This window comes from Lissotriton helveticus, chromosome 10 (genome assembly GCF_964261635.1).
Source record: "Lissotriton helveticus chromosome 10, aLisHel1.1, whole genome shotgun sequence".
Classification (NCBI taxonomy): Eukaryota; Metazoa; Chordata; class Amphibia; order Caudata; family Salamandridae; genus Lissotriton; species Lissotriton helveticus.
The window spans coordinates 1,075,332,610-1,075,349,008 of record NC_136071.1 but is presented as its reverse complement, the minus strand read 5'-3'; the positions used below and the strand labels follow the sequence as shown (position 1 = coordinate 1,075,349,008).

Sequence of the window (16,399 nt, the reverse complement as noted above, 5' to 3'; positions counted from 1 at the left end):
CATTTAAGAAAAACAACAGGTGAGCCTTACACAACATTAATGACACTGAAATGTCATTGTTTATATATACTTTTTGAACCCAATTATTGAAAGCCTGTGATTATTATTTTTTCGCAGACTCTATACATCCAAAGGAGGATCAGGTAAATTTAAGGACTCCCTACAGGTGGAGACTAATTTGTAAAGATGATTATCATTCTAAGGTCATTACTTATTTTCACACAACACGTCGATGTTAAAACATTTCCTTTTTTCTTTTTTCATCATAGAATTTTCTTAATGCTTCACATTACACAGTAGCATTAAGTACTTACAATCACGAGGTAAGCATTATATTATATAAGTTAGTACACGGCAGCATGGATCCTCCCCGACACCGAAAGTAATGAGGTTTCCTTTTTGTTTTTTCAACAGACCCCTGACGAAGGGGCTGATGCCCCGAAATGCATTGGGTGTTTTTGTAATTTTTATTTGATGTATGAAGTTGTACTCTTGCCATTCAAATGTAATGTGAAATTGACAATTTACAAAGTATATTTCTTTACAATGACTGTTATGTGATAAAAAAAATTTTGATGAACCATATCGGATAAAATTGTTGGTAATTTGACAAACGAAATATTTCATTTTCAGTAGTGCGTGTTGGAGTCCTGGTGGCCTCTAGGCGCCAGGCCATATGCAAATATTACGTCAGTGTGCAGGCACTAGTCCAACACAGCACACATACTGCATAAACATATAAAACTTAACCATTTGGAGTGCAGCACCCGCTCTCATACATTCTTAATGAAGAAATTAACTGGTATGTCACAAAATGATGCGGTTCCTCCCTGCCTAGACCACTTTCTATATCTGTACCTCTTCATATCGAAGTTGCATATGTGACAGCAAATGTGGCTTATTATCTTACTTCATCCTACTGTAGATGAGATGTATATCATATATGATGCAGTATTTGTATTCTTTGTATATATTTAGTTGGGGTTTTTCACTGATTTATTATCACGTCCTTGGTAATTTGTTGAGTTTATATGCTGACATGTTTTTTTTTATAAAATAAGATATCACTGTCCCTTGGTTGAACTCCTGATTAATTTTTTGTTATATCACATACACCGTCTACATCACTGTGTATCAAGTTAGAATTTTCTTTTATTATGAGTACTGCAAGTGCTATACGCCTCCTTTGCTGAACATTAGCACGATGCATTTCTATCTTTTTGCATCGACCTTCACGTTTACTTTTCTCCCCAGTCAATTGCGGCGTCATTGTAGGACGTCGTTGATGTTTAACATCATAGGGTTTTTCTAAACGGCTATTATCCCAGTCCATCATGGCGGCATTGAAGTACATCGTTTATTTTTAGTACAGTTTTTCGCTTCCCAAAATCCCTTACGGCTACATTTCAAACATCGCGACATTTCATTGTGTAGCCGGATGCTCAAAAACAGGGGCGGCAGCCGGACTTTTTATCGCTCTTCATGGCGCACTAAGCAAAGTTCACGCCAGCGCGGTTATCAATCTATGGCCCGGTGAGTGTTTGAGATAGCAGGAGTATACAGAGCTCTATACGGTGATTTATTTGGTATAGTAATCGTGTTAATCGGGGTCTCGCTGTGTGTTACACTTTTTCTTTGAGCAACTATCGCGGTGCATTGTACAGCATAAATAATGATTTATTTATCGTGTGGGTTCTACTCTTTCATAGAACCGCATTGCATGTATATACACTATGGAGGGCAATTACGAATCGCTTTTGTGCTTGCTAAGCTTTAAAACATCTTGCACATATTTCCATTTGTTAGCATTAGCATTTGCACCTAAGATTCACAGGTAGTCTTGGTCTAGTTAGTCCTAAATATCGATATATCTAGTTTGCTACACATGGGCAAGTGTAGTCTGCCAATCAAGCTTCTGGAGCATGGATGCATAAATCCTTTGATGTGATATGTAGTTACTCGTTTAACTTTTATATCACCAGCTTAGATGGAGAAGCGCTTTACATCGCTTTTTGTATTATTAAAACCTTGATTGGCTCATAAGTGCCCCCTTTTCTTCGTCACTCATATCGGGGCCATGAGCTAACCAGCAGTGAAATGTGCTTGCAGGCACGATATGTCAGGTCGGGCCGTATTTCGCATCTGTATGATTAAGACCTCCTTTTGGCTCATTAGGCCCTCGACTAATACCTAATTTTGGGCCTGGAGTACACACATTAGTGAAATATATACACAGGCATTTTTTGTATATACTAATTCCCTCTAATAAATTTAGATTTGTACATATGTTTTGACAGGACATTGGGAAGCACTGGGAGTCGTCTGTTCCAATATATGTGACACAGAGGTCACGGTTGAAAGAAACCTGGGATATAAAATCCAGCTAATAGAGGTAGGTATTGGTTATTGGATTTAGCCTACTAGGAAGATACCCGTTTGTAGTGATAAAATGATCCTTTACTACTCCTCTTTAACTTTTAGTATTTCCAGTTGAAGAGAAAATAACAAACACGTCACATGAAGAGATTTAAAGTGCCCCTTTGAGTATCCACCGTTGTGGTGTGGTAAATAAATAATTAATTACCGGTACTATTTTTCTATGCATTAACTGAAAAGGATAGCTCAATAAATAAGAGGCAGAATCCGTGGTATCTGAGTATTACGGGCTTTAATCAGATGGCTCGAGCCAATGGACCATCGGGTTCCATCACCTGCAAAGGCTCAGGAAGGGACAGACACAAGCATAAAAAGGGACAGGGAATGTCATATTAACATCATACAGTATATATAGTAAAACAGTAGAATTGCATTGAATACAGTAGGCGTAACAAGTGACAAACGAAAGATAAGAACATATGGGCGTACAAAGAAGGCGTGCACGGAGACATGTGATGTAAACGTCACAGAAGTGTCATGAATGGGTGGATACATGGAGGGGGCTACCTGGGCAGCTGGAACCTTTAACCTACTGGTGCGCGCAAACGGGCCATGACGTGTAACCGGGGAGAGCTGGGGGCTCTGACTTCTGGCACTAGAAGAGGAGACTAAAGTCTGGGATGTCAGGACGACATGTACCTATAGCATATCTGGTATCTCGTGTTTGGAGTACATGTTGATAGAATCTAAAAGTCATCAGGGCAAAGGCTACTTGACACTAAGGCTGGTGTATGCATATATTCTACATGTATTGCGTGTGCTATGAATCTTCTATGGATACTAATTCAGTAATTCTCTTGCATCGAGACAGAAAGACTAGACTATAGCTGAAGATGTTTATGCGGTTCGTTAGCTTAGGAATGTGAAGCCGGGGAGCTGAACTGATAACTGTAGGCATAACATATTCTTGGCAGACAGGCAGGCAGGCCAGGCCGGGCACCGCGCTGCTTGGCAGGAAGTAAGTGAAGGGTCAGGGATGTGGGAGGGGCTACATCGCTCCTCGAAGTGTTTCAGGAGACTGGAGCTTGAATCTGGTGTCCGGGCCCTACGAGGCCTAGAAACGGGTGCAACTCGATGATTTAACGTGCACAATGAAAAGACGTTGGCAACATAGGCCTAATACTCGTTGCTTTCACGAGGACTGGATAACTGGCATACTAACGTTGGACACAACTATAATTGCGTCTTTATTCGGGCAAGGGGGAACATATGCATATTGATCATGCACATATAACATATAATGGGGAACACGTAGGGACACATGACAGGGCAAAATTCAATTTTCCTCATTCCCTCCTTGTTCCCTACGTTTCCTTCAGGAAACATCAATATTCATGATACCATCTATCTGTTCATATAGCATCATTTGCTCGTCTCGAATCTTCTTGGAACGGGACTTAGGACTTGGAATACAAGAGGTAGCGCACAAGCCGCAAATCGCAGGGCCACATTGTAAACAGAGACAGCAACTGAATATGATCATTAATACTATTCCTAGGAATGACAATACTTTCCATCCCCAGGCAGATATTATACTCCAGAGCCAACCGGACCATGTCCAGGTGCCTGGATTCTGGTGTAACTGATGGGCTATTTTGTGAAGTCTTGTTATAGCTGAATAGACAGACGGTGCGTTATTAGGAATGAAAATGCAGCAACTAGATCCGATGACTCTACAAGCTCCGCCCCTATCGGCCAGTATAACGTCAAGGACAAGGCGGTTCTGAAGAACGACAAATCTCATAGCAGATTGTTCTTCTGTTAAGTTACCTAGAGCGGAAGTAGTCTCATTCACTACTGCTTCAAGGGTTCTGGTTAACCTACGTATTAGCTTACTATTCTGGACAGGTCCTATGAAGAAAAAGAAACCTTTATTGAAGTCTGTATACTGTTCTAATGCAGTTTCAGTTTGATCGACAATTGGGGACTCGATCTCCCTTCTATGTCTGACGTGTACTAGATGTGTATTTCTGTGATAATCGGATGGGGCTAGGAAAACTGGTGGCAGTAGGAAGGCAATGTAACATGTTCCATCCCAATCCAGGGGCAGACGTACATATGCAGTCTGACCACACACAAAATACGAATGACGTGAGGCTTTGAAAGTAGACTTCCCACTGTCACTATACTCGACCACAGTAGTACAATCACTGTGTCCTAGATGTACTGAACCATTCTTTCGGACACATAATTCGCCTTTTACTGGTAGAACTGTAATAGCAGGTAAGTCTGGAGTAGTCTCGGACTGAACATTCAAAACCATGAAATTCGAGGAATAATTACCTAGATCATATACTTCATTTTCTAGATCTAACCCTGTTCTATGGGAAAGACCTTCCTTGTCCGGGAAACATGTTCTATTCAGAAGGGACTTATCGTCTGAGGATGATGTTATCGTAAACCATGCTCCGCACGAACCATTGTGTGAAAACGGATAGGGAAAGAGTGGCAGAACTCCCTTCGGTGTCTGGAAAGGGGGGAGTCGACCACACACCCAACAATTTGTGGCATTGCTAGTCTGGTTTGAATAATGTAGCATTCGGATAAAAGTATTGTTGCGCATGGCAAGTCGATAGGATAACTCGTGAGGGGGTAGTTCACTAAAAGTGTGCTCTACTGTATCATTAGAGGAGAAATGTACATGCGAATCAATAGGAGGAAAAAATACATGTAAAACATAACTTATGCATGTAACCGTAAGACTCAGAAATAACATAAACAATAACGTAACCACGCATCTGCTGCGCAAAGTTTTACAGTAACGTATTTTCTTGGAGTTTCTATCTCTCTCACTATGGGGGTCTATCTCATACATGTCAGGAACCTGTCTAACCGCTTCACCCAAGAGGGACTTAAACAATTAAACTGTCTGACTTACTAGACCGTAGTTTGTTTTTATACTCCTGCTGCGGAGTTTTCTCTAACAGGGGGAGTTTAGAGTCAGTATCGGGGCAGTCCTTGAAAAAAGTCTTTGGACGGAGTCCATGAAAACGCTTGATGTGGCTGGAGTGTAGCCAGCCTTTTCTTCCTTCTAGCTTTACGGCGGTCCTTGTGGTCATCAGAACAAGTTTTGGCTCTTTCCAGCGGTGCTCCAGCGGACTTGAACGATCAAAGTTCCTCACTAGTACTAGGTCGCCAGGAATGACCTCGTGTGGTTTCACTTGAGTGTTGTCTGGAAAGGCAGCCGCAACCTGTGAACGACAAGAGAGTAGTGCAGACATCAAGGAAGCTAGGTAATCTGTCAGCATATTACTGTCAACATCGGTAATTTTACGTGGCATCGGTGTACCCCACATGTTCGGGGGACGACCGAAAACAACCTCAAAGGGTGACAGACCTGAACGGGAGTGAGCGACCATTCTCATGTAAAAAAGGGCGACTGGCAGTGCTACCATCCAATCTACGCCTTTCTCTGCGCAAACCTTTGCAATGCGGATTTTCAGAGTCTGATTATGTCTCTCGACGAGGCCAGCTGCCTCGGGATGTCGCACACAGTGGAACTTCCACTGGTACCCTAACAGAAGAGATACTTGTTTCATGAGTTCGGATGAGAATGGCTGGCCGTTGTCTGAATACACGACCCTGGGTAAACCATAGCGCGGGAAATACTCACGAACCAACTGCCTGGCAGTGGTCGCGGCAGTGTAATCTGGGACTGGATATGCTTCTGTCCATCTGGACAAAGCGCATACAACTACGAGGACATACTTGAAACCTCGACATCGATCCATCTGAATATAATCCATCTGGAGGACTTCAAAAGGGTGGTCAGGAGGATGGAATCCACCTTGTTCCACCGGAACACCTTTACCTGGATTGAATTAACAACATATCATGCAGGTACGTACTTTCTGTTTAGCTGCTGCTCGTAAATGCTTGTTAAACCAAATATTCTGGATGCTGTCTAACATGGCTTTCTCTCCTAAATGTGCTGGACTATGTGTGGTGTTAATAATGACTTGAACCATAGAGTCGGGGAGAAACCATGTGGCTTTTCCCTTCGTCAACCATCCCTGATCTGTCTGGACCCCTCCTTGTTCAGACCATTTCTTGATTTCATCGGGAGTAGCATGTGTCTGTATGTCTAGTACATCTCGTGTAGGGTCCTTCACTGTCATACAAGTCGTCTGATCTGGAACATCTGTCTTTGTCGTGTTAACTGGAATGTCTGGAGTCTGAGCTGTCAGCTTGGCTGTTCGATCTGCTAGATCGTTACCTTGAGAAATGGTATCAGTGGCTTTCGTATGTGCTTTGCACTTCATAATGGCAATGGCTGTCGGTAAATGTATTGCTTCTAACAGAGCTTGAATGAGGGGGCCATGCTGAATCTTGGCTCCATGAGAGGTCAGGAAACCTCTTTCTTGCCAGAGTACTCCAAAGTCGTGAACGACTCCGAATGCATAACGTGAATCTGTATATATGTTTACTTTCAGGTTCTTGGCTCGTATGCAGGCTTGGGTCAGAGCAATGAGCTCTGCTGCTTGAGCAGACAGGATGTCAATACGATGTGTTTCTATAACTTCAGTTTCAGTAGTCACTGCATACGCGGCTACTAACTCTCCTGAACTTGTTCTCATACATGAACCATCCACATAAAGTGTCAGGTCGGGATCAGGTAATGCAATGTCTGTCAAGTCTTGTCTTGGCTTTGTCATGGTAGTAATAACTTCCACACAGTCATGTGTGGCAGGGTTTGATGTAATCGAGGGTAACAGTGTAGCAGGATTTTAAATGTTGCAGCGTCTGATTTCTATGTGTGGCTGAAACAGTGTCAGTTCATATCCTGTTAAACGTGCAATTGTCAAGTGCTGAGTCTGTGTTCGGTTTAAAAGAACTTCCACGGAATGTGGAACTTGTACTGTCAGGGAGTGTCCTAACACTATGGAATCACTTTGTCTGATAGCTAGAGCTGTGGCTGCAACTGACTTAAGGCACGCAGGCAGAGCCTGGGCTACTGGATCTAATGTGCTAGAAAAATAAGCACAAGGCTTGTGTTGTCCTGCTTGATCTTGTGTGAGAACAGACAATGCTGTACCATCACGTTCAGTGACAAAAAGTGTAAAAGACTTACTGTAGTTTGGTGTCGCTAATACAGGTGCATTACATAAAGCTTTCTTTAACTCATTAAAAACAAGTGTATGTTCCTGGGTCCAAGGGAGGACAGTCGATGTGGCTGCCTCCTGTGTCGTTAACTGTATCAGTGGTTTGGCTAGATATGCATACTGAGGAATCCATTGTCTGCAATAAGAAGTGAGGCCGATAAAAGCTCGTACCTCCTTCTGTGTCTGGGGCTGTGGAAGATGTGCTATTAACTGGATATGGTCAGGTGTCAACTGTCTACCCCTCTTGGACAGTAAGTGTCCAAGGTATACCACTTGCTGGACACAGAATTGCAGTTTGGAAGGGGACACCTTGTGCCCCATCTCTGCCAGAAAATACAAGACTGTCAGTGACGCACGTTCGCAGTCACGTTCTGTACGGGCTGTGATCAATAGATCATCGACATACTGGAGCAGGGCAGTGTCAGTTGGCATGTGAATACTGTCTAGTTGTCTTTTAAGTGCTTGACTGTAAATACTAGGACTTTCTGTGAAACCTTGAGGAGCTCGTGTGAATTTATAGCTTCTTCCATTTAAACAGAATCCGAAAAGAAACTGGCTGTCTGGATGAATGGGGACACTAAAGAATGCGTCCTTGAGATCAATAACTGTAAAGAACGTAGCTTCAGAATCAATGGCAGTCAATAGGGAAGAGATATCTGGAACCACAGTGTACTGGGGTATGATACATTTATTAAGTTCTCGGAGGTCAATCACTAATCGATAAACTGGAGGTGCATTTGGATCAGTACGTTTAAGAATCGGAATGATAGGAGAATTACATACATTGGAGTCAGTTTCTACAACTACTCCTTGAGCAATGAGCTCGTCAATAATTTTCGATAAGGCTGCTACAGCCTCAGGTGGCAATTTGTACTGTCGGATTCTTGGTAATACAACACCTTGTTTCAGAGTGACACGATATGGTGTAATGTGCATACAACCTACATCAGTTGGACCTTGCGCCCATAAATGCTGTGGTACATTCAGTAATCTTGGATCAAAATCACGTAACACATAATGACCTTTAAAATCACGTAAAAACAATCTCACTCCTTCTGGGGAACAGCATATAACCGCTCCTAATTCTTTCAGTGTTTTAATACCAAGTAAATTCTCAGGACATGATTTCGTAAGTAACAAGTCTGTAGTTCGGGACAATGGACCAACTTCTAGGGAAACTGGTTTCGATATTTCATTAACAATAGGCTTTCCTGAAAATCCCAGGGAAACGTTTCTTGAGCCTGAGAGTGGAGCCCCTTGAACCTCGTCATGACTGATGGTAGTCCTACTTGCCCCTGTGTCAATCAGAAACTTTCTGTCTTTCCCTAATACTTGACTGTGTACATAGGGACCCTCTTGATCTACAGGAATCTCGATGAGAGGCAAGCCAACCTCCCTCTCTAGGCTATTTCATGAATACTGCTGATATTCTGGATAATCTGACTGTGCATACTGGTACATCTGTTGTGTAACGTGTTGTGTGGCAGCTATAGGCTGCGGTACTGTAACTGTCTGTTGTGCATTCTGCGGCGGTTGCTGCGAATTCTGCGGAACATGTTCCTGTCTAGGAGGACGCGGTCTCTCTTTCGTCTTACCTGTAGCTATGTTGTGTTTCAGAACTGCACATTCGTTTATATAATGACCTGACTGTTTACAGTAATTACATGTCCCTTTAACGGGAGCTGCAGAATGACTAGTTTGATTCAGACCCCTCTTCTGACTATCTGGTTGAACAGACTGTGCAACTAGTACTTTCATTTTCGTGTCTTTCATACGTCTTCTTTCGTGTTCTTGCTCTTCCCTGATTCGGTTCTGGTGATACTGTAACATCTGGAGCATTTGTGACGGGGTATTAGCTTGCCAAGTACTTTCGACTTTCAATACTCTATTCTTAACTTGCGGTAAAGAATTCTCAACTAGTTTGGTAACAAAAAGATGTGGATACGACTCACTACTTGTTTTCAGACCACTATTAATGATGAAACATTTCTCAAATCTAGAATAAAAATCACTAGTGTCTTCGTCTTGTTTCTGTTTACAGGCTGAGATGGCATCCCAATCTTCCTTTTTCGTGGCTAGCAATCTTGGCAAGACTTGTATTAACAGTTCGGGCAACTCTTTGGCTCTATCCCCAAGACCAGTACCTGGGACCCGTGCATTATCTTCGTTCTCTAACGCGGTCCAGTCAATCTTTTTCTCTCCCACCTCCCATTCTTTTTCTTTGAGTTTTTCATATATGCCCGCAGGCAACAGGACCTTTAACATTTTGATGATATCTGGATACGTGTATTCTCCCATACGGAGCATGTCTTTTAATTCTCGGTGGAACCCTGCTGGATCTTTATCGTGACAGGGCACTAACTTTTTCATTTCTAGTAGTTCTATTTTCGTTATAGGGGTGTAAACAAATACTCGTTCCAGATTACCCCCCGTTCCCTTAACAGGATGCACTTCTCGTAACGGATTCTGTCTGTCTATGTAGAATGGGGGTGAAACAGGAACAAAATGCGGAGTCAGGAACCTTCTGTATTTGTGGCGTTGTTCTAAAATGACGCTAATTAGATCGGTACCTAGACCTTTCCATCTGTTTAGGAGTAACTCGTTCAATACATTATATAAAGGACCTGGATCAGAATGCTGACTCTCGTACAGTGTAATGAGGTGCTGGATCATGTACATACCCACCAGTCGCTGCTCGGCTGGGGGCAGCTTCAGAAACATTTGAGCCACTACTTCGTCTGAAAACGTGGTAGAATCACTAGTCCATCGGACTGCTGATCGGGCTAGTTCTTGTGGTATACACCTGTTCCAACGCATTTTTTACTCCGCACTACCATTACAACGCGACCATTACTCCGCATACCATTACAACGCATTGCGCTGGGGGGCGCTCTAGGATAGGTAATAAGTATAATTTACTATCCAACACCTTCCCTAGGGTCCACGGGGACTGGAGTTAGAATAGTAAATTATACTTACCACTATCCAGCGCCCCAAGGCGCTATGCGTTGTAACGGTATGCGGAGTAAAAGTCGCGTTGTAATGGTCTGCGGAGTAAAAGTATGCGTTGTAACGTCATACATCCGTTCTTGTTCATGCATGGTACTAAGCTCACTGTAACCTATTCGTAATTTCAGAACTTTATCAGTAGCCTGGAATACTTGTTCAAGAGAACACTGTTCTGGTACGGGAGGAGGAAAAGCTTTCTTGTAATCTAGGCGTGTGTGTCTATCAGAAGGTCTCGTTCTACCTACATACGCTATTCTGGTGGGATTCTCGTTGTCTACCTCTTCATCTGAAGAGTCATTCTCTTTCTCGGCTACTCTCTTTGCTTCCTCCTTTTGGTGTATACTTATAATTTCTTTACGAATCTTTCTGTACATGGTTTCTATACAATTTTGTGTTCTGTGTTTTCCTTCTGCTATATTGTCACTCCATCTTGTCAAGACTTTCATATCTTCCTTGTTTTTATCAGGATAATCTTGTTCTCTTATTAAACAATTTATCAGAAATTGCAAAATCATGCCTTGAATCTCGACTTTCCTGTGTACCATAGCTTCGTGAATACTTTCTGGTTTCTCCCCTGTACGGATAAAGTGATATATTCTGTCTAGATGTTGTTCCATATTGGATATGGTAACCAGGAAGCTTGCAACTCGTCGTAAACGTATGGAATATATTAACATGCTATCTTCACCTGGTACTGGGTCATATCTACAAACAGATCCGCACTCATTAAGATACTTTCTGAGGGCTTCGTACGTAGCCACTTTTGGCGTACGCTGTAACGCTACATCTCTCAGCGTCCGTCGCCTTGATTGAGGCGGGGTGATAGGAGTACCTCCCCCTGCTCCTCCTGAACTGGAATCGTCAGTTAATACTGAATGTGCGGCTGCTGGTAACGTGACTGGCAAAGTAGGAGTACGTAATGTGGGTTGGTCCTGGGGTGCTGGCACATTAACAGGACCAACGACTGGAGGCACAGTAATTACATTAACAGGGGGTGGAAGTTGAACCGGTGCAGGATTTGTATTAGCATATTCTGGGACAGTGTCGTCCAAATAGGAAGAAAGAAAAATTTCAGCTGCAGTCGGTTTATGACGTAGCTTAGTCGGGACCAAGGGTGGCGGTAAATTACAGAGTGCTTCCGGGGTCGCTTTAGGCAAACCCTCGGCGAGAAGAGGATACATACCTTTAATAAGGGCATTTCTCTGTCTGTCTGACTGTTCTGCTCTAATTCGTTCACCTTCTTCTAGTAATTCCCTTTCTTGGGCTTTTTCTGAGGATTCTCTACTTAATTCTGCTTTTCTGAATTCCTTCTCTGTTCTTTTATGGGATTCTTTACGCCATAATTCTATGGCATCTTTCTGGGATTGTCTGGCTTTCTTTTTCCATAATGCTTCTTCTACTCTCATGATGCACTCGGCATCCCATGTTCCTGAAACAGGCCATCTATATTTCTCTTCGAGATCCTTCGTGTAATCAACCCATAAATCTAGATACAGTATGGCATCTAAGCCATGCTTATGATACATGAAATGTCCAGGACTGTCCCTGGGAGGGACAGGAACTGATTCTTCGAGTAACCCTTTTCTGGTTTTTATCTGACGTAGTTTCGAAAACAGCGGCATATTTGAACCGTACTTGAACTTGAACACAATACACAATGAACACAGTAATGAATAGCAAAACAATCATTCATACCACGACATCAAGAACACATTAATAACAGTTCGAACAGATACTACCTAATACATTGAAAACATAATACTTGAACTTCTCGTGAACAGACTTACTAGAATTACTGGATGCACTGCTAAAACAGTACAGAACATACCGGTCTCCTAAAGAGACACGTCATACCGTATCCACCTAGGTGAACACGTCGGACCGGATCTGTGTACCCAAACCCGTCGGACCGGGCACAAATTAATGAACCCGTCTAGATACGTCCCAGCAACGGTACTCACCGGGAAGCAAACTGAAGGCCTCGGACTGGACTGGACTGCTACGACGTCTGGTTACTGCTACGCACTACGCATGCGCCTCGGGCTTCGGGCTTCGGAAACAGGTGGGCCTCCGGATACCTCGGACCTTGCTCTCTCGGCTTGGGCTCTGGTCGGGACGACCCGCCTTCGTCACCGCCTCGTCTGGATGCCGGACCGCAGTCTCCGTCTCCTCCGTGGGCCTGAGGGAGACTTGAAGCAGAAATATCTGCACGTGCACAGTAGAGTTCCGTCACGGCTGTAGAAGGGTCAGGGGGCCTGCGTTATATCGCCGGCGCGTGGGGAAGGGGCTCGTCCCTATTCGGGCGCCATTATGTGGTAAATAAATAATTAATTACCGGTACTATTTTTCTATGCATTAACTGAAAAGGATAGCTCAATAAATAAGAGGCAGAATCCGTGGTATCTGAGTATTACGGGCTTTAATCAGATGGCTCGAGCCAATGGACCATCGGGTTCCATCACCTGCAAAGGCTCAGGAAGGGACAGACACAAGCATAAAAAGGGACAGGGAAAGTCATATTAACATCATACAGTATATATAGTAAAACAGTAGAATTGCATTGAATGCAGTAGGCGTAACAAGTGACAAACGAAAGATAAGAACATATGGGCGTACAAAGAAGGCGTGCACGGAGACATGTGATGTAAACGTCACAGAAGTGTCATGAATGGGTGGATACATGGAGGGGGCTACCTGGGCAGCTGGAACCTTTAACCTACTGGTGCGCGCAAACGGGCCATGACGTGTAACCGGGGACAGCTGGGGGCTATGACTTCTGGCACTAGAAGAGGAGACTAAAGTCTGGGATGTCAGGACGACATGTACCTATAGCATATCTGGTATCTCGTGTTTGGAGTACATGTTGATAGAATCTAAAAGTCATCAGGGCAAAGGCTACTTGACACTAAGGCTGGTGTATGCATATATTCTACATGTATTGCGTGTGCTATGAATCTTCTATGGATACTAATTCAGTAATTCTCTTGCATAGAGACAGAAAGACTAGACTATAGCTGAAGATGTTTATGCGGTTCGTTAGCTTAGGAATGTGAAGCCGGGGAGCTGAACTGATAACTGTAGGCATAACATATTCTTGGCAGACAGGCAGGCAGGCCAGGCCGGGCACCGCGCTGCTTGGCAGGAAGTAAGTGAAGGGTCAGGGATGCGGGAGGGGCTACATCGCTCCTCGAAGTGTTTCAGGAGACTGGAGCTTGAATCTGGTGTCCGGGCCCTACGAGGCCTAGAAACGGGTGCAACTCGATGATTTAACGTGCACAATGAAAAGACGTTGGCAACATAGGCCTAATACTCGTTGCTTTCACGAGGACTGGATAACTGGCATACTAACGTTGGACACAACTATAATTGTGTCTTTATTCGGGCAAGGGGGAACATATGCATATTGATCATGCACATATAACATATAATGGGGAACACGTAGGGACACATGACAGGGCAAAATTCAATTTTCCTCAGTGGTAAGAATGAATTAGAGGTATTTTCATTATTAATGTTCTTCCTATACCATTGAGAGGCCATAGATTGATTTGTTGGTCTTTCCACCAATAGAATGCTGCATCTAAAGACGAATAACACAAGAATACCTAACCCGGACACTGAATAATACCATATGAGTTTTCCCTGAGTCTAGAATACTTGCTCCTCTTTGTAAGTATATACCACTTTTACTTACTACATAAGATAAGCTACGACTAATAGACTCATTGCAGATTCCACCAGTTGCACTAAATAGGATATCCCTTAGTGGATAGGAATAGAGTGTTATCCATTGACCTCTCCTTACCCATGTTGGTTTGTCATGCACTTGGATTTTGTAGATTATGCACTTTTGTATGGTTTTCTTTAACTTTCTCTCTTATTAGTGACAGACTAGTCTCTGTTTATGGGATGTCTTGATGTTGTTCTCAACAATGTTATGTATTTATTTATATGGCAGATCTGGTGTTGGTGACAAAAATTCTTCTTGTATATATATTCCAGATCCCCTGGACACTTGGGTTGTTTTTATCGGAAGAGGTCCTGAAGAAGGTGGCGTTGAGCCGCCGAAACGCGCGTCGACCAAGTGCGGGGTCTCACATTGGGTGTCGAGACCTGTATTCAGGATTTTTTCTTCCTTGTTTCATATGGTGTGGTGATGTATGTAGATAGGGTGAGAATGTTGTGATTTTTGGTTGTGTGATAGCATTGTGATTTTTGTTTTTCTCCAGGGGTATAATAAAATTATGTTCATTTGTGTATAACATTTAGATTGTATATAGCTGCATATTACATGTTTTTTATGATGTCTTTTTTCTCTTTCTACTTTTTAGATTTATTAAAAAAAAATCTATATATAAAAAAACTGTCTTCTGTATAAAGAATAGTAAAGAATTTTGATGTATTAGCAAACGAGAGAAATGAAAGGATTGAAATATAATGAAATAAAATCTATACCTTTTTGAAAGAATGGAATGTATTGTTTAGCGTTTGTCACCGATTTGAGGTATATTGACATTTAAAGTTTGTGGCCGTGAAGGGAAATTTCTCTCTTGTTGTGTGTTAGTTCATTCCCCTCGTTTCCCTGGCTTGTACTAGCTTTGAGGGGGTCCCATCAATCTTGCTATTGACCTCCATGTTTTAATCACATGATTGTCTTAGAATTTGTTGTTACCAGGTGCAGGGATCAATGTTGTTGAGAATCATGCCTCTGTGGGAGTGACCTAGGGATAATGAGAGAACACCAAACACAGGTCAGGACAGTGATTCACACCCATCACAACACACTGTACTGCAATATCCAACAAACCACACTCATCATCAATTAAGTGGATCAAAGGACACACATCAGGGAGCTTTGCATGTACACCATCTACCAAACACATTTGCAAACAGAACATACCATAACAGGTAGCATAGACACACCACATCCACACTCCACCAGCAAACATACATCACGCATTGTCTACCTGCACAAGAGGTAGTTACTCACATTCAAGGAAAATAGCGATCAATGAGCTGACGCCTCTGGTCCACACCTTCTTCCTCACCACTATCCTCATCAGTCGACATGGGTGGGATGGGAGGCCGAGCAACCTGTTGGTCTTCAGGGTCCATGATCAGTTCAATGTTATTGCGCAAGGCCAGGTTGTGGAGCATGCAGCAGGCAATCACGATTTTGCATACTTTGCCTGGTGAGTATGGTAGGGCCCCTCCGGTTTTATCCAGGCAGCGAAACCTAGACTTCAGCAGTCCAAAAGTACGTTCCACCACTCGACGTGTCCTCCCATGGGCATCATTATAACGCATTTCACCAGGTGTTGTAGGATTACGTATGGGACTCAGCAACCACGGCCGGTTTGGGTACGCAGAGTCGCCTATGTGGGTGGATGACAGACACAAATATCATTACCAGGATTGTTGGGAACACCATGCCACACATACAACACAACTGTCCTCACAGCATACTCACCTACAAGCCACGCACGTTCTGGACGCAGATTAGCCATCAGTTGGGGGACAATGCTGCTCCGCAGGATGTGTGAGTCATGTGCGGAGCCTGGAAATCTGGCACACACATGGGAGATGATGTTGTCAGCCAGGCACACCACTTGCACGTTGATCGAATGGTAGTGCTTTCGATTGCGATATACAGGTTCACGTGCCTGGGGTGGAATGAGACCGATATGTGTGCCATCAATGGAACCCACTACATGTGGTATCTGGGCCAGGGCATAGAAGTCCCCTTTGACTGCTGCCAACTCTGCCGGCCGTGGAAAATGGATGTAATCATCCTTGTAAAGCATCATGGCATTCAGAACATCCCGCAGTACCATGCTGAACATGGATTGTGA

General features: G+C 43.3%; 1 long non-coding RNA gene across 1 annotated transcript; it reads left to right on the top strand.

The window, feature by feature from the left end:
• The first annotated feature begins 1,443 nt into the window (after window positions 1-1,443).
• Window positions 1,444-14,966, top strand: LOC144785612 (uncharacterized). Its single transcript, XR_013601989.1, has 4 exons — window positions 1,444-1,533; window positions 2,298-2,392; window positions 14,118-14,216; window positions 14,550-14,966. It is a non-coding gene; the product is annotated as an uncharacterized LOC144785612 (long non-coding RNA).
• The last annotated feature ends 1,433 nt before the right edge of the window (window positions 14,967-16,399 follow it).